We start from the raw sequence: 9,635 nt of genomic DNA, 5'->3' as shown, positions 1-9,635 counted from the left end.
AACCAGAGTCAGAAGACCCAGCTCCTCGTTCTGGTGCAGTCATTTACTAGCCAACTGTCTTTGGACAGGTCACTAGATCACTCTAGGCTTCAGTCTAACTCAGAAAAAGATCCCTCTGTCTCTAACACTTTACAAATTCGGGGCTCTCTTAGACCCCAGGACTGTTCGATGTTGTGAGCAGGCTCTTCCACAGGTGCACCTTCATGCCCTGAGAGGATAAAAGCAGGTCGTTTATTTATAGCCTGGCTTCCTCTCCATCTCCCACTCCTCAGCCTTCTCCGGGTTCTTGGAGGAGAAGCGAAACCTCACAGCTACCGGTAGAGTTAGCACATTATCTCCAAACTAAAGACCTCCCCAGGTTCCAGCCCCTCTTATTCTGACTTCCTAACAGTATTTAACAGACACAGGTCACTGTTTGTAACATAATTTGAGTCTTTTTCTATCACCTTGTTTTTCATGATGTATATCCACAGATGTGTCTATCCTATAAGGTATGACCTCTTGAAGGACAATGTGTGACTTGCTTTATGGCTTTGCCACTTCTCCCTGCCACCCCTCCCAGCCATAAGTAGGAAATACTTAAATGGTATTGGTGAGAGTGGAGGTAACTGACTTTCCACATTTTCCCTTTGCTTCTACCCTATGACTGGGCTGTTAGCTTCTTGCACATGCTGCACACCTCCTCTCTCCCTCGCTTTGAAATCCACGTCATCACCAAACCCTATCAATTTTACCTCTCAGATTCCTCTCAAACCGATCTATCAATCTCTCCATCTCCACTGCTGCTCTCTAGTCCCAAATGACCACCAACTCTTCTGAATTCCTGCAGCAGCCTCCTGACAGCCCAGATTTTATATTTGCTCAAATTTCTCCTCACAGAAGCCAGAGTGAGCTTTTAAAACCCCAATTCTGATCCATCACCTATATGCTTAAAACTAGCAGCTTCCCATTTTTAGGAATAAAAACCCAAATCTTTAATCAGGCCTACAAGGCCTCCCTCGGTTTGACACTCACCCCCCCCACCAGCCTCTTCCGATGTCACCTTCCCTCTCACTCACTGAGCTTCAGCCCACTGTGTTCTCTCTGCTCCTTGGTCACACTGGGTCAGGCACAACTTAGAGTCTTGGTACTAACTGTACCCTCTGTCCAGTATGTTTCTCACCCAGATCTTTGCTTAGGCTCCTATTTGTCAACCAGGTTTCAGTCTAAAACCCACCTCCTTACAGAGACTTTCTCCAACTATCCCATCTAAATTAGTCCTCCTCCCCCACCGGTCACTCTCTATCACCTTATCCTCTTTTATTTTCATCAAAGTCCTTACAGCTGTCTGCTATTTTCTTGTTTGTTTATTTGTTTTGGTAAACTCCATGGTAGGAAGGAGCCATTTCTCTTGTTTACCATTCTTTCCCTGGCACCTAAAACAGAGCCGGGCATGTTGGATGAGTTAATGAATGCATGCTCACAGACAAGGAACTCATGCTGGAAAAGAAGCAGTATGAGAGGAAGCTGTAGGGGTGAGTGAGGGTCACACCAAGAAGGCTCTGAGTTGCCAAACTGGAGAATGGGGCGTCATCAGTGGTTTTCCAGTAGAGGAGAGGTATGATCAGCACTTGAGGAAGTTTGATTTGGCAGCTTTCTGTAAGACACATTACAGAGAGAAAAATTGAAGGCATTGAGACAATTTATGATAAAAGGGCTTAGCACAGTGCCTGGCCCATAGTAAGTCTCCAATAAATGATTGTTATCCAAGCACCATAGCAGGCACTGTGAGATACCAGAACAAAAAGGCAAGATCGTTAAACCTTCTTTCTACCTCAAAATAATTCTTCCTAGACCCTATTGTCACATTCCTTCCCTTCCCCTTTTTGTCAAATTTCCGTTAATGTGTAGTTATTCTCAGAGCTATCATGTATAGGCTATTTTAATAGGGCTTCCCACCCCCAGCATGCCTCAAAGGTCTCTTAATTTCCACATCTGAAGGCCTCTTGTTTGTCTTCTTCCCATTCAACAGCTGTTTACTTTTTGATACCACTTACATATGCTTCTTGAAATTCTCTTTTCCCTTGGTGGATGTGAGATGGTTCTCCTACATTTCTGGCTACTCCTTTTCAAGTACCTTCCCTGGCTCCTCTTCTTCCCCTTAGATGTGCCTCACTCCCTCAACATTCTGACCCTTGATCCTCTTCCTTTCTTCCTTCTTTCCTGTTCTGCACACCAATCTTATGACTTCAACCATCATCTCTCAGAACATGGGTCTAGCTCAACCTCTCTCCTGAATTTCATACCTACAAGTCCAGCTGCTTGGTGGACCCTCCCCAAAGATGACCTGCTGCTCCTCAAACCCAGAATCTCCAAATTATAGTCAGCATCTCCTCCCAAATCATCCCTCCTGACGTTTCTCTTTCTGCAATGACTCTGTTCTCCTATGTATCCTTACCAGAACCTCCTGGTCAGCTTAGATTTCTCTTTCTCCCTTGTTTCCTATATTTTGCTAGTGCCAAGTCACGTAGCCTCTGCCTCTACATTGTCTCTTTCTCTTTTTAAATTGTAAAAGCATCATGTACTTTCTGTAAAATTTTCAAAAAAATGCAGAAGTACCCAAACTACAAAAATGGAAATACCTCGTCTCTTCCTCATTCCTTCCCCCAATCTCACTCCCCAGATTTCAGCTCTGTAATAGCCTGGCATGCCAATCTTTGTTTCTAGCTCCCTTTTTCCATCTCCACTGCCATCATCTGAACTGAAGGGATGGTTTCCATCTGGTCCCCTTGACTTTTCCTTTTAGTTAAACTCAACAAACATTTATTGAGTGCCTACTACACACCAAGTCCTACACTAGACCCTGGAGGTAGAAAGACAAATAAGACAGTGAAAGAGGTCCACATTTAAGAGCTGTCAGACTTTGGGCAAGTTACTCCCTCTTAACCCTGATTTCCTTATCTGTAATGTACTGTAATCCCAGTACCTTCTTCATGGGGTTGGGTGAGGATTAATGAGATGACACATATAAAACTCTTTGTACAGTACCTGGTATATTGTATCTGCTCCACAAATGTCAATGATGACCATGATAATGATGATAATCTTTGCCTTGGAGGAATTTGTAGCTTAATGAAGACACTTGTAAAATAGGTATCATCTATGTGAAGAAAGATGGGAAAATATTTTGGAAAAGGGGAGAAAAGCAGTTTAAGTGAAATTAAAAGGTTGAAGTAGAGAGTTGGGAGACTGAGAGGTAAGAACTTGGACTTCATCCTCTACGAATATTTCTCAAAGTGTCAGCCAAGGACGACCTGCATTAGTCTTACCTGGGGTGCTTGTTCAAAATGCAGATTTAGCGGCCCCACCTCTGACCAAGGTGGTAAATTCACACAGTGGAATAATATACATCAAGGAAAATTTAAAAACTTCTGTTGTACTCATCAACTCAGATAAGCTTCAAAAACTCAATATTGAGTATAAAAAATAAGACAGAAAAATACATATAGTAAGGGTCAAAATGCAATAAAGATAAAAGCAGGCAAAACTAAACACTATATTGCTTGAGCAGTAAGGACAAACACACAAACTGTAATGAAAAACAAAGGGTTTATTAATACAAAATTCAGGGTAGAGGTTAATGGGAATGGGGAAGAAGAATGCTAAGTTTCTATTGCTTAAGCTGAGTGCTGAGCACACAGGTTTTCTTTTTATTATAATTCTTTAAATTAATACACATTATTTATGTACTTTTTATTTACAAGATATTTCACAAGAGAAAAAACACAAAAAAGCAAGTAGGAAAACAGAATACTTTTCCAAAGACTAACCTTTTCCACTCATAAAGGTTGAATTATACTAAGGAAAAAAAAAAAAGAGACAATCTAAGTTCCTGGGCCTGAACAGACACCTGGCCAATCCCCTCCATTCTTTCTCAATTGCACACTCACACTTGCTCATTTTTCCTTCAGCTAAAAAACAAACCCTCCCCTTATGTGTATCAATTAGTGCAAATGAATGTCCAGAAGATCATAGGCCCACCCTTCTATAAACATCCAAACTTGGACTCCTTGTCTGAATAGAGGATGCCCTGTCACATTAATAATGCTCTTGAGAACATCTTCTTTTTCCCCTGAAAAAAATATTTCCACATTTTAGATTATTTACACAGGGTGTGAACGTTTTTACAGCTCTCGTCACTTGCTGCCAAATCGTTTTCTGAGCGAATTGTACCAATTTACAATGCCAGCAGCCATAAATGACTACCAGTTTCACCACACCCTCATCCTTGAAAAACAGTTCTGCTAATTTAATAGACATGATTCTCACATGTTGTTTTAATTTGCATTTCTTTGATTACCAGTGAAGTTGTACAATTTTTTGTACATTAGCTTCTTTCTTGTATTTCTTCTGTTGTTTGTCATTTGTGTACTTAGAGTATACAATCAGAATCAAAAACCTTGACTATTTGACTTTGAGGAAGTCACTTGCTTTTTTCCTGTTCCCTTCTCTTCCCCTCTCTGCTTTATTACTTTTTTACTTCATTAGTTGTACATGTTCATATTGGAAATATCAAAAAACACAATTAAGCAAACAAAAAAGTAAAATCCCACCTTCCAGAGATAGCCACCACTGTTTATTTTATATCCTTTTAAACTTTTTCTCTAACAAAAATATTCACAAATATATCACCTACCCTTTCTGAGCCTGTTTCCTTGTCTATACAACGGCAATACTTTTCCCTCAAGTTGATAATTAAATGAGCTGATGTATGTGAAAGTGATTTAAAATGTGCAAGATGTTATATACATGCAAATTGCTGTTCTTCTGACATAAAATACCCTTTACTCTGCCAAACAGAATGATAACATTTTATTCCCCGAACATAGCCTGCCCTCTCCAGCAGTTTCTTCTTTCTAAAATGATTTCCTGCCTCAATTCTTCCAACTAAATAAGTATCCACTATATTTTTAAAAATTCAATATGTAAGATATACAAAAGGTATAAATGGTAGTGCAAAGAACAACCATGTACATACCATGCAGCTTAAGAAATAAAATTTCTCAAAAAAAAGAAAATTTTACCAATACACTTAAAATTTCCTGTGACCCCCTCCCCAGTTATAGCCCTTCCCCAACTCATATTCCACTTTCCTGAATTTGGTATTTCTCCATGTTATGCTTTTACATTTATTTATGTTCTTTCTCTCTTCTCTTTATATATATTTACATAGAGATATTGATATAGATCCCTAAGCAATGTATAATATTGGTTTGCATAAACTTGTTTAAATTGTATATGAATGGATATCAAGGTAAGGATTGTGTACTTATTCCCCCACAATATTATGTTTGTGAGATTCATCCATGTTGGTACATATAGTTGTACTTTATTTCCTTGCTTTAATATTCAATATATAATCACACTGCAATTTATCTGTTTTCCTGATGATAGCCATTTAGGTCATTTCTGGGTTTTGCTGTCACAGGCATTTCTGTGATGAACATTTTGGTATGTCTCCTTGTGGACATGTGTAAGCGTTTTTCTGGGTATATATACCTAGGAGTGGAATTCTGACGTCAAAGAGTATGTGCATCTTTAGCTAGATATTGCCAAATTATTCTCCAAAGTGCTTGTAATAATTTCCATTTTCACCAGTAGTGTATCAATATTCTCTTCACTATTCTTTCTTGTCAACCCTTAGTTTTGTCAGACTTTTTAGTTTTTCCAATCTGATGGATGTGAAATGACATCTCATTGTGGTTTTAATATACATCTCCCTGATTAATAGAGAAATTGAACAACTTTTATAAGTTTATTGGTTGTTCATGTTGCCTCTTCAGTGAATTCTATGTTCATAAAGAAACCATTCTTCAAGGCCCCTTTAAAACACTTTCTCTCCATGAAATATTTCCAGAACCCCTCCATCAAGCAGATGGGCTCTCCTTTGGATCTCTATAACCCTGTCTACATCTCGGGTTTCACTTACTTTTTATTTCATCTTTACTGTCATTTGTGTACTCATCTAAAGGTCAGGGACTATGTTTAACCCAACTTTATGCCCTTGTTAGTACCTAGTGCAAAGTAAACATTTCATAAATCTTTGTTGAATCCAATCATACTCCTCCCCTACTTATAAAATCTTAAATAGTTTCCTATTGTCTACCGGAGAGATTTGAATCTCCTTAATCTAGAATTTAAGACCCTTACATGGGATCTGGCATTAACTTTCCTGCCTCTTCTCCTGGTATGACCCTGCCTTCTGCCCCAGATACTAGATTCTTCATCCACAATGAGGTCCCAGTCTGCAGATGTTTGGCTTCTTTCCCTGCAGCCAGGATGGCAGCTTGATCCCACTTATTTTAACTGCTCATCAGATTATTTAAGAGAAAATTTAGGGATCCTGAATCTAGAAGCTTGCTTTTATTACCGAGCAGGACTTTTGCCCTGAATCTGTCATTTGTGTTCTAAGAATACATAAATTTCTTTACCCAGGTGACTTGGGTTCCACTGAAGGAAACCTAAAGCACTTAACTTCAGCATTTTGACCTTGAGTCTAGGCCCGGACACAGCCTGTCCTACCTCTTCCAAGTCAGATGCATATCACAAACAGAATATATGAATACATGCCCAACCCCATATTGTATCTTTCCAACTTATTCAATTTAAATCAGTAAACATTCATCATACACCTGTTACATCCAGGCTCAGTCCAAGGTGCTGGGGACACAGATATAAACATGACAATTCTCTCAAGAAGCACACAGAGTAGTTGGGAAAGACAGATGTACAGACACATGGTTTCTTTTTTTTTTATAATTTTTTTTAAATTTTTATTTATTTATTTTTTTCCCCAAAGCCCCAGTAGAAAAGTTGTATGTCATAGCTGCACATCCTTCTAGTTGCTGTATGTGGGACGCGGCCTCAGCATGGCCAGAGAACCGGTGCATCAGTGCACACCCGGGATCTGAACCCGGGCTGCCAGCAGCGGAGTGCGCGCACTCAACCACTAAGCCACCGGGCCAGCCCCAGACACATAGTTTCAATACAAAGAAGAACATGGGAGCCAGGGAAGGGCTATTCTGAGAGTCAAGAAAGGATCCCTGGAGGAGAGGTCACGTAGGGCAGTTGGTGTATAAATGAGTAGATGAATACAAGGCATGATCTTGAAATTAAGCTTTTTTTAAGCTTTATATGTGAATTCTGCCACAGAAGATGCTCTGATACATGGGGGTTTTGCCACTGATTCCACTGAACTGAACAACATGACTGGTGCTAATGGTTTGGAGAGCCCATCTTTGTATTATGAGGAGGCAGTTAGAACTCGGCCATTTTCATACCAGACTGGTTGTGAGTCAGTTAACAGACAGGTGTCTTAGGGAGGAACATGGCTGCATATGTGTGTGTCTCTCCCATTTTTTTTTCTGTGATAATCTTTACATATCTTTGAAGTCTCACAGTATCCTACATTGCCCTGTTCTAGTGATACAAATCATGGTAGAAACATCCCCAGTTTGCCTGTAATCTCATGAAAGGCCCAATAAGATTTTCAGCACTCCACTCTGGAGGAGCCCACAGGAAAGTGGCATTCTGCAAAGGATGTGAGCATCCTGCCACCTGAATACCAATCTTAAAAGCAATGAGGAGTGACAAAGGAAGAGGGTATTTGTAACCCCTCTGACCAAAAGTATCCACCCATTCCCCAACCAGCAACCCATGGTACCAGAGGAAAGAGGAAGTCACACCTTCTGAAAGGATGGGACATCTTTCCCAAGAGGTTCCACTTGGACTTCTTGAAGCATCATGTGGCTTCTACTCTTTGAGAAGAGTGAAGTGAGCTAGGAGGTCAGCCAGGCACATACACACCTGCACATGTCCATACACAATTCATTTTCACAATTTCCTGGCTTTGCTTACACTGTTTCCCTAACCTGTGCTCTTTCTCACCCTTTCCACTGGTCTTCCCTGGAAGCCTTACATAAATAACATCTCTTCTAGGAAACCTTAGATCATCTAGTAAAAATCTACTGTTCTCTCATCTGTGGTCCCCGAACTGTCTCTTCACATCTGAAAGCTCCTTGAGAGTACTTTGTCATGTCTGTGCCCATCACATTCTTTGATGGATGTGGTCTCACAAATCTTTCAACTCTGCTCTCTAGGTAGCCACTACCATGGACAAGGTTGGCACATCCGCAAACAACAGTGTTCACGTACATGGGCTTTGAGTCAGGTGCAGTTTGAATCCTGGCTATGTTACTAATTAGGTGTATAATCTTTGGAAAATTAGTTAACCTTTCTGAGTTGCAGTTCCCTCATCCCCAAATTGGAGAATTCTAGAATTCTAGTAGTTCCTGCCTCATAGACCTGTTGTGAAGATCAAATAAGGTGACACATATCAAACATTTAGAACTGGAGCTGGGGGGCACTCATTACAACTTAGCTATTGTTACTAGTAACCCACTGTCATCCTGTAGATGTTTAAATGGCATGCCATGAGGGAACCCTGCTCATGCAGGCTTGTTTCAGGATTCAGTCTTGTGAAGGCATCGGTGTTCCTTGTCTCATCTACCTCTCTTTTCTCTCTACTTTGATCTGGCTACCTCCTGAGCTCATGGTTCCTAACTATGTCGCTTGATGGCTCCTTAAATCGTCCTTTGTCTTTTGTCTTGAGACTGCAGTAGTGCCTTGCGGCCAATTCTAACCCCAGCCCGGAAACCAATGCCCCAACTCCATTCTGGGCTGACTTCCTGGTTTCCTCCCACAACTTCCTGGTTTCTGTTGTTGTCAGTTATCCCTAGACCAGGACATGGATGTTCATAAATGTTTGTTGAAGGGTTTCTAGAGGGCCAGTGCGGGGAGTAAATGAACACTTTCTCAGTAATATGCTGTCTATAACCTGGGAGGTGGTATTGAATGGTTATTTGGCAGAGATTTTAGAATTAGAAAGACCTAGGCTTGATTCCTAACCCTGAATCTTATGACCTTGAGTAAAATACCTAACCTCTTCGTACCTGTTTCCTCATTTATAAAATGAGGATAATTATATCTTCCTCATAGGGTTATTGTGAGGATTAAATAGATTAAATAAATCTATAGATATATATATCTATAAAGCCCCTAGCATATTCTGGAACATGGTAGGCAGTTGGTAAATGGCTGCAATTATAAACAGGTAGTTAAAAACTTTTGCTCCTTTCTGAAAAACCATGAGGTTGGAGAAGTGTCTCAAGTCAGAATACTTGGCAGGAGCTATGCTCAGACACAAGATCCAGAATATCTGAACACCTGAAGTACAAGGCAAAATAGGTTTTCTTCTAATGAAGAGGTAAAGGAGAGTTAAACAGTAATAGACAACAAAGTTTAATGAAGATGAAAATTGGCTCATAATAGAGACCCAATTGATGGGATTCTGTAATTTGCTGTATGTTGTCCTCTTTGTTCTATCTCTGGCCTTAGTTTACCCAAGATGTTCAGCCTATCGGAAGACAGAGAAATCAGATCAGAGAGAGCATAGATCAAATGGGGTACTCACTTTATTATTGGCTATACCTGCTCATAAGCATCATTGAGGGGCTGGCCCGGTGGCATAGTGGTTAAATCTGCTTTGGTGGCCTGGGGTTCACGGGTTTGGATCCCAGGTGTGGACCTACATACCA

Source organism: Diceros bicornis, chromosome 5 (genome assembly GCF_020826845.1).
Source record: "Diceros bicornis minor isolate mBicDic1 chromosome 5, mDicBic1.mat.cur, whole genome shotgun sequence".
Taxonomy (NCBI): domain Eukaryota; kingdom Metazoa; phylum Chordata; class Mammalia; order Perissodactyla; family Rhinocerotidae; genus Diceros; species Diceros bicornis.
Note: the sequence above shows the minus strand (reverse complement) of the source record.